Source organism: Leptonychotes weddellii, chromosome 4, assembly GCF_054177405.1.
Source record: "Leptonychotes weddellii isolate Sample4059 chromosome 4, ASM5417740v2, whole genome shotgun sequence".
NCBI lineage: Eukaryota > Metazoa > Chordata > Mammalia > Carnivora > Phocidae > Leptonychotes > Leptonychotes weddellii.
Window position 1 is genome coordinate 146739666 of NC_138372.1, and position 10758 is coordinate 146750423.

A 10758-nucleotide genomic window follows, 5' to 3' on the forward strand; every position below is an offset into this window, starting at 1 on the left:
CAATATGAGCTCTTGGGCAAGGAGAGCATTTTTGAACATTCTGAACTGGTCTGGACACTATATTTCCCATTCCTTGAAAAGGATTTGACTTGCTCAGAAACCTTCTGAAGAACGAATGTGCCCATTTTTAAGGCATTGTAAAAGCACTACACGATTTATTAAATTAGTCACTTGAACAATTTATTTAATACTGTATTATTACTTTGCACTGAATCCAAATATCAGCTGAAATCCATTTTATATTAAGTATGCCTGGGATGATTTTATCCTAAGCTGTATTTAACAAAATCGTTAGTGCATGAATAACACAAAAATGTCAAAAAATATTAAAATCCCTTTTCCAGTTTTTGATATTGGCAAAATATATCATAGGAAGATAGGAAAGTGCTTTTATAATACTTAATGATTACTCTGAGCAAATCAAATACTGGGTCAGATTGAACTTTTAACCCATACTAACTGCGATCAGCTTGTGCCGAAGAAAATTAGTGGTTCATTATGGCTTACAAGCCATTATTTCAAAGCTAAGAGTTTCCTGTAATTTTGCATATATTGCTTTTACTGAATATGTTGAAGGCCCTTAAAGACTAGAATATGCCACATTTGATCATAAAAGAAATGAGAATGTAATAATCTCTAATGACAAGAAAAGCCAATTATGCCAGTTTTGCATTACCTTTTTATTAAGTTTTTAAAATTTGTTCTATTGCTTTTTTAATATGCAGTTTTATTCTTTATTCATTCCCATCCCATTCCTTTCTTTTGTTTAGTTTTTCTCTCTCTCTCTTGACCCATTGTGTTAATTCTTGCAGAAGATAATTTGTCATCACTGCCACAATGAATCCAATTTTCCTTAACCCAGACCTGGCCGTGGTTTGCTATATCGCAAAGGAAACTACCTGAAAGGCTAATAAGGGGCACTATATGAGAAGTGTGACTGCATTGTTGCAGCTTTAATTAGATCAGTCAAAATTCTTGGTGAATACTGTTCAGAGAAGTATTCTTTGGTAGAGGAAATTGTATTCCTAAAAAAAAATCTGGTTTTCAAAAACACAATCCCATTACTGCTAAATATAAAAGCAGAGTTCAAAGCATGCAACCAATTGAGTTGGACTTTTCCTACCATATTTTTTAAAATTACCAAGGCCAAGTATTCTGCATCTTTTCTCAGATATCCATCTTTTCTATCTATCCATCGATTATACTTCTAGAATTACCTTTTCTTCTACTTAGATAATGTATGTCTATGTAATTATGGAAAATAAAAATAGATTGGACACCTCTATTATTGAAAACCACTACATAATTCTGGTATAGGATTTTATAATTTAATGATCATTTTCATATTAGTTATTTTAGGAAATCCTCCTAACAGAACTTAGAGTGATTTAAAAATAATGCCTATTCCTAATTCTGGTGTAGAAAATAATGTAAAACTATTGGACCCAAACTATGGAGAGTCAAAGAACAATCTGGTTAATAGGTATTTACATAAAATTTAGTTGAAGAAATACAGGAGCACTTGGATTTAGTATCTGTGTTTAATGTTTACACACCTGTTTCTTAAAAAGAAAAGTCATTGGCAAGAGCTCTGATGCAAACACCCAGGCATTTGCAACATTAATGAATTAATCTTTTTATAACTCTTTTCTCTACAAGTTTCTTTTAATAATCAAATGCCATTTTTATAAAGGCAAATATATTCTTAATTCTCTTAGGTCATTTTATGTTATGCTTACTGTTTAATGGATTTTTTCCTAATATTCCACTTGTAGTTCATTCTTCGTGATTTTTTTGTTTTTTTTCATGATTACAATGTATGGTTTTTCTTATAAATAGAATTTGCATAATCTTCATTCATTTTAGATAACATCTACTAATTTTATATTATAACTAATGATATAGTTTGTTCAGTTTTTCCCCTTCTCCATTGTGAAGTACAGAGAGAATATGAAGGACAAAAAAGAAATATGCAGAACTTCAGTGGTGTATGTAATAACATTTAATGGAAAGTATGTTGAATTAGAGTCCCAGAGGGAGAAGCAAGTCAGAATAGGGTGTTAAGTGATTTAATTAAAAAGTAACTAAACCTTTCTAAATGTTTTGAAAAATAGTAATTCAGAAATGTAGGAACCTCAATGAACCCCAAAGAGGATAAACACAAAGTAAATATTCTGGGGCATATCATGGCCAAGTTGTTGAAAACAAATATAAAGAAAAATTCTCAAAAACAGCTGGTGGAGGCACAAATTACATGTTGGGGACAAGAATACAAATAACCACAGATTTCTCACCAAAACCAGTGAGAGCCTATAAAGTGCTAAAAGAATATAATGAAGACAACAAGGAGGAGAAGGAAGAGGAAAAGTTTATTATTCTGCAATACTATAACTACTGAAAACTATCCTTCAGAAATGAAAGAAAAATAAAGACATTTTCAGATATATAGAACTTGAGAGAATTCATCAACAAGAAGACTACAATTGAAAAATGCTAAAGGAAATGTTTAGGGCTTAAATACAATGACGTTAGAGTGAAACTCAAATTTACAAAAAAAAAAAGAAAACAGAATATGTCAAATATGTGGGTAAATATAATAAATGAGTTTTACATTTCTTAATTTATTCAAAATAGAATTATGTTAAAGAACAGACAATTTTATGGAAACCAAAATTAAAAACACAGTAGCATTTATAATCACTCAAAAAATTAAACACTTTGTTATATACTAAACAAAATATGTATAAGACCTGTATGCTGAAATTTACAAAATGCCAATGAAAGAAATCAAGAAGAATGAAATATATGTAGAGACATACCTTGTTTGTGGATTGGAAGTCTCAGTATAATAAGGATGTCAAATCCCTCCAAATAGATCTATAAGTTGATTGCAATTTTATAAAAATCCCAAGTTTTTTTTTTCCCCCAACATTTATTCTGACATCTATGGAAATGCAGAGGGTCAAAAACAGAGAAATAATTTTGGAAGAAATGTAAGAAGTGAGAGGAATCACTCCATCTGAATAATTAACAAGACCTAACGAGTTTACTAAATAGCTACAGCAACCAAGGGAGTGTGGTATTGGCAGAGGGGTAAACACAGAGATCAGTGGAATAGACTAGAGAACCCATAAGTAGACCACACAACTGACCTTTGACAAAGATGCAGTAGCAATTCAAGGATAGTCTTTCAACAAATGGTGCTGGAGCACTTAGGGTAGGCACCAAAATAAAATAAATAAGAAGGGAGAGGTGATAACTCGGACATTGTAAAAATTAAAAACTCCACAAAGGACTCTGTGAAAAGGATGCAAAAATAAGCTGCATAATGGAGCAAATTATTTGTCACACATTTGACAGACTTTGATCTAGATCACAAAAAGAATTCTCAAAACTGAATAGTAAATAACAAACTATCCAGTTGGAAAATGGGAAAATATTTGAACAGACATTTCACCAAAGTTATATAGATGGCAAATAAGCACATTAAAGGATATTCAATGTAATTAGCCATAAAGAAAATGAAAGTGAAATCACAGTAAAATATCACCACGCTAATCAGCATGGCTTGAATGAATGAATCAATCAATCAATTAATAAACAGTGATGACACCAAATACTAGTGAGAGCTCAGAGAAACTGGACTATTCATATATAATTGGTAGGGAAGTAAAATGTTAGTTACTTTAGAAAAGATCATGGGAGTTTCTTACAAAACTAAATATGTGCTTACCATTGTACTCTTGGATATTTATCTCTCAGAAATGAAAACTTATTTTCATACAAAAACCTGTATGTGAATATTATTTATTCATAATTTGAAAAACCTGAAAACAATCCAAATATCCTTTGATGGGGAAAAAAACAAGATAATAGCACAATCTACTATAGAATACTACTCAGAGTTAAAAAGGGACACAATCAATATTTGTGACAACTTGGATAGGTCTCAAGGGTATCATCCTGAGTAGAAATATCAGTATAAAAAACTTGCATACTATACATGTCCACTTATATAAAATGCATGAAATGACAAAAGTATGGATATGGAGAACAGGTTATTGGTTGACAGGTAGTGTGGAGTTAAGGAAGGAAGGAGTAGCGAGGATGTTAAGAGCTGTAACATTAAGGATCTTTGTAATGTAATTGTTCTATGACTTGACTATGGTGGTAGTCATATAAATCAATACATGTAATAAACTATATAGAACTAAATATAAACATACAACACTTACACATAAGTGTGTGAAAAACTGGTAAAATCGTAAAAAAAATTCAATAGATTTTATTAATGTCAATTGTGATATAGTTGTGGGAGATGTTATCTTTGGGGAAAACTAAATGAAGTGTGTATATTATATTTCTTTATTATTTCTTACAACCCTATGTGAATCTGCAGTTATCTCAAAGAGCTGAAAATATATGAATGGACTAAATACTCTAAAGGCTAAAACTGTGAGAAGATAAAAAAGCAAGACCCAACCGAATGCTGTCCACAAGGAACAAACTTTAAATAAAGTGATGCTGAGAGGAAAAGATATAGCTTGTTAATGTGTAAAAAAAGATAAGCAACAGTCATCACCAAACAGTGGCTTAAAGACCAGAGATAAAGAGCAATATAACATGAGCAATATTACATGATGATTCATTAATAAAATAGGAATGTAATTGTGAATGTACTTAAAGAACTTCCAAATAGATGAAATGAAAACTGACAGAAATAAAGGGAAATATAAAACAAATCCAAATTATAGTTGGTAAATTTTAAAAGTCAACCTCATTGTCATTCAGTTTATAAACAATAAATGCACATATTTTGTGTGTAGTTTAATGAATTTCACAAATGAATGTTGTCATATTACTCTCACTCCATCAAAATATAGCACTTTGTTACCCAAGAAAATTTCATCATGCCACTTTGTTGTAGATCTCTACACATCAGCTCAGAAAACAACCAATATTCTATATTTTACTACAGATTTGTAGACTGTTCTGAATGATATTATAAATGGGATAATTTAGTATTTTTTGGCATTTTGTTCAGCATATTACTTTTGGGATTCATTCTTTGTATTGATGAGTACAATTCCCCAGTATAAATATAATGCAGTTTGTTTATTCTTTCACCTGTTAAGTACAACTCAGATTGTTTGCAAAATATTTAGAGTAGCAAAACAATACTGAAAAAAAGGAACAAAGTTGCAGAGTTTACATTACCTGTTTTAAAAACTTAGCAGAAAATTACAGTCATCAGGAAAGTATAAAGGCATTGGGATTTTAAAAGAAATAGATCAGTATAGAGTCCAGAAATAGGTGCCAAAAAAAATTCAATGAAGAAAAAAAGTCTTTTCAAAAAATGTTGCTGGAATTACAGCCATAACTGGAAGCAATGATTTGAAATGGATCAATTTATTATACATAAATCTAAGAAAAATAAAGCTGCTATAAGAAAACAAAGGAGAATACCATTGCAACTTTGACATAAGATCCCATAGAACAATTGAAACACTAGCCATAAAAGCAAAATTAATAAATTAAACCTCATGAAAATTGGTAACTTCTCCTCATTAAAAACACTGTTAAGGAAAAAATTTTGCAAACCACAGACTAAGAGAAAATATTTATGATACATATTTCTGACAAAGAGCTTGTATCTATATACATGAACTCTTACAACTCAATACAAAAAAAAATCAAGCTATTTAATAGAAAATTAAGAATGTATGCACTTGAAAACACTCTTCCAAAAAAGGATACATGAAAGACCAGTTAGGACACAAAATAATGCCCAAAAATAGTCATCTAGAAAGTGCAATGTAAAAGCACAACAATTTACGACCTCACATGACTAGAATAATTTAAATTTAAAATATCAAAACCATCCAATTTTGGCAAGGATGGGGAGTCACATGAACTCTGCTATATTTCTGATGGAAATGTAAATGATGCAACTGCTCTGGAGAACTGCTTAGCAGTTTCTTATAAAAGCAAGAATTCATCTACCCTTGGCCTAAGAGCTCTACTCCTAAGTACTACCAAAGAGAAATAAAAATGTGTATCAACAAAAATCCTGTACAAGAATGTGCCATAGCAGCTTTTTTACATATCAACAAAAAACTGGAAATAATCCAAATGATTTTGACAGAGAACAGGTCCACAGATTGTGGTATTTTTATAACATGGAATACTACTGAACAATAAAGAGAACCATTGATCCATTAAATAACATGGTTGGATCTCAAAAGCATGTGAATGAAAAAAGTGCAAAATAGCACATACATTATGATTCCATTTATATGAAGTTATCAAATTACAAAAAAAAAAGATGAAATTTATTGAGCTAGTCACTGGAGGAGGGTTTTTGAAGTAGAATGAGAGGATTTTCTATAGTGATATAAATTTCTCTACCTTGATTGTGTTGGGTTGATTGGGTTACATGGGTGTATGCATTTCTCAAAATTCATAAAACTATATACTTCTGTCCATTTCACTATGTTTAGTCATACTTGAAAAAGGAAAAAAATAGTTGATAGAAATTATGTTACTATATAAGAGAGTGAGAGAGGGCAATTTCACTGGAATAGTGAGGAGGGCAAAAGAATATAAATTGGTAGAGTCCAAAAGGAAAATTAAATCCAGAGTTAAAACAGGAAGAAATGTGTATAATTGAAGCATTAACTACTGAGAAAATATATGTAACTTTGGCTATTTTCCATTAGGATAGATATTAAATATATTGGTTTGTTTGCAAGGTCTGAGTTTTAGGCATGATTACATGAGAATAAATAAATATAATGCATGATTAGGAAATCAGGATAGTACTATTAGATTTCTGTAATCTGGTGTTTTAAGAAAACTTTTGCCTCGCAAATTATATTGTACAATCACAGTCTACTTTAGTGCCTACAGCATACTGATATTGTGGTGGAATTCATTTTAAACTTAAATATACCACCTAATATAAAGCTTTTGAAGGTTGTTCTAAAGAAATACACATATTCTTATATTTTTACTGAAAAGTATATGCACATTCTATTTTTAATCTACCAGTTTTTATTTGGATTTATAAATTATAGTATATCATAACCAAGGGGTTTCGTAAACATATAATTTTCTTTCGAAGGCAAAATCAATTACTCCCAGAACTGGAAACAGTGAAACAAAAGTAGATATTTATTGCTATGCCTGGGTTTGCTCTTTAATTTTATGTTTCTTTTTAAATAAACTCACTCTAATTGATGATTACTTTCTGCTTGTAAGCTGTGAGATACAATTTGTTTTTAATCTAGCAAATTTTAAAAATATGAACAAAAATATAATTGTTGCCAAATACAAAGTAAAATGAACATTCATAGACAGTTTGCAGGTGTTATAATAATGTATAATGTGATTTTTAAATGCTCATATTCTTTGAATTGGCAATTACACAAAAGCAGGGAAAATAAGCAGTTAGCAAGACTATAGTATAATTTTAATTTAGTAACAATGCACCTGTTAAAATAATTACTTAAAATACATGGCATGGAGTCTTTAACTGCCTTTGAATATACCTTATTTTGTTCAAGAAACATCATATAAACTTTCCTCTTTGTTTTTACATAATTGTTTTACATATTTGAATATGCATTATCAGTTGTCTTCATGGGTCAAGGATGTTGTACAGGGAGGGAGGAAAATCTAATAGAAACTATTGGGATGTTGCACAGAACTCTTCCTTGATGTGAGGAAGAGCACTTTGCAAAGAAACCCAGCACTTCAGGGAGAAAAAGAGATTCCAAATAGTCTCCAAATGAGGAAAAGCTCAGTGAGAAAGTCCCACATGGTTCTGCCTAAATTCTTCTCTCAGTATAGAAAATGCCCCTAAAACAGAATCTACAAGGAAGATAGAATGAGTGTGGGATAAAGACCATATGACAACACAAGGTGCTAGAACAGGGCACACAAACTGGCATCAAGGTGCACTGATGAGTGGTGAGAAATTTTCATAATACTCTGTGTCATTTAGACTTTAGTTAGTCTTGGTTTAGTGTTTAGTCCTGGACTGACCCTTTCTGAACTATATGAGCAGTAGGACTTCCTGCAGTCTTCAGGGAGTGGTGCTCCAGAGAGAAATGTGGGATGAACTGCTAATGAAGGGCAACTGGGAAAAAAAAGATTAAATGTAAACAAATATGTTAATATCTACGTGCAGTTATATTTGTATAGAAAATCCAAAATGACAAAAATAGCAATAGTCCAAATTTTCCATGCTTCCTGTTGTAATGCTTTCAAACTGTGTTATTATGTTATTTCTTCCATGAATATATTGTTTGCTTCTCAGCTTCAAATAAAACTCTTCTCTCCTTAAGCATATCTTTCCCATCCATTTGAAAGCCATTAAAAGATAGGCTTAATGCCTTTCTTGATTGCCAAAGACATTTCTAGAACATATGTTTTCTCTCTGTCACAAGGTATCCCTACATTTAGCCTTCCCAGTGAGTAATGATACTCATTATATAATTTGCCACCCTCCTTGACACAGTGACTTATTTACTAGCATTATGTTAATTTTGAGTTTAATTCCATATTTTTTCTATTTTTGGTATGTTGATAATCCAATCATGATCTTTAGGTGGTTAATATTTTTTTATTAAAGATTTTATTTATTTATTTGACAGAGAGAGACACAGCTAGAGGGAACACAAGCAGGGGGAGCGGGAGAAGGAGAAACAGGCTTCCCGCGGAGCAGGGAGCCTGTGCGGGGCTTGATCCTGAGATCATGACCTGAGCTAAAGGCAGACGCTTAACGACTGAGCCATCCAGGCGCCCCAGTTAATTAATATTTAAAGAAGTAGTGATAGTAGAGTGGGACAAAATGGGAATGACATAAAGAGATCAACAGTATTTTCAGATGGAATATTTGATTCAAACTATGGCTGCAATTTGCACAACTTTGCTCCATTTCTGGAACTGACACTATCTTTTCAGGCTACTTAATGCATTTTCTTGAAAAGGGTCATAGCTGATGACTGGACCTTAGGCTGGTCTGTGCTTCTGTGACTTCACAGCATTCTTTTTACCTAGCTATTTCTCATTGTGGAATATTGTCTTTCTTGGTGGTTTTAGAGAACATCTTTTCCAAACCTCTTGGAAGTTTATTGAAGTCTGTATGACATAAGACTCTTAAGCAGCTAATTTACAGAATTGAACCTTACACTTGTCTATGTAAAGGGAAATTTTAACATCATTTTAACAAGGCATTTATTTTTAAAAAGTATTGAAAAATACAGTTCAAGTAATCAGAAAAACAAACCAACATCATGACTGTGTTTATAACTCTATCAGAATTACAATGTGTTGTAAATATTTATATAACTATAGAACTGGGTTAGAAACTTTACAAAACAAAAAGCAAATAGGAGGTAGGGAGTACAGGAAAGAATTAAATATTTCAATTGTTAACTTCCTTTAAGTATGGAAAACTAATGGATTCATATAAATCTAAAACTAAGAAAATAAATAAATAAACAAGATAAACAACTACATTTTCACATTCATTTCTAAATATTTTTTCTATATCTGATATTTTTTTCATGCTGAATGTGCCTTGCAGTTTAAGGATATCAAAGCAAAAAGCTGAACAAAATCTGTGCATGTAGTATATATTTAAAATATTTTACGTGTTAGAATGTTTTCCACCCTATGAGCAGTAACACAGTGAGTTTGGAAATCAGTTTACTGCATCATAATCAGAAGATTTAAAAAATGAAATAGAAGAAAATAAAATATGCCCAAGAGGTAAGGGTGTTTAGTAAAACTTTTGTATGTATGTACTATATTAATACGTAAAAGATGTCTCTTAGGTGTGGCTCCTTTGGGGTCAATATGCACTGAAAGTATTATTTATATACTTATATTATTGACAAATATATAGATATATTTAAATTAATTTCACCCACTATGAGTTAAGATACATATGAGTAGAAATTAATTACCACTTTAGATCTTGAGTAAAGTGTTTACAAGACCACTGGCAGTGTAAAAATTGCCATCTGTTGTTAAGGAACAGTATAAATGCCCCTAGTCTAGTAATATATTTATTCACTTCTTAATTCATTCCTAAACATTCACTCATCATTCTATAACCTATCAATACTTACGGTGTAAACTTCCCTACTCATGAAGTCTTTCATAGCCTACACATGAAGTATATTCATAGACAAAAGCAAACCTTATATAAGCTTTATCATGCACACCTATGCTCAAATTTTCCTTTGATTAAAATAATATACATCCAGCACAGTAAGTAAAATACTTGTATAATAAGTATTTTTATGTATAAAATAATTCAACTTAAAGTTTTCTTCATCTACTATGGGAGCTTTGCGCAGTGGCCGTATCGTAGCCAATGAGGTTTATCCGAGGTGCGATTATTGCTAATTGAAAACTTTTCATCTACTATAGGGATACAATGATGAATAAGCTACAGTCTACAGGTTTACCACGGACTGAATCACTTGTGTTCTCAGGTCCCTAAAATGTAAAATATGATGAAATAAATCTGACGAAAATTCAATCTGAATACTATGTGGATGTAGAAGAGGAATCACTTAATACTGAGAATAGAAGATCCATGATCTTGTTTTGTTAGCTATGTTCACTAGCAAACTGAATTAAACCATTTACAGCCACCTAATGAACCTAAACAAATCAAAAACATTTTCTAGATTAAGGACTATTTAATAACTGTAATGTTATTTGGAGACCTGCATTTAGCTA

General features: G+C 31.3%; 1 pseudogene; it reads left to right on the plus strand.

Annotated features, from left to right (window-relative positions):
• The first annotated feature begins 10358 nt into the window (after positions 1-10358).
• Positions 10359-10440, plus strand: LOC115943199 (U4 spliceosomal RNA; annotated as a pseudogene).
• Positions 10441-10758: the final 318 nt, after the last annotated feature.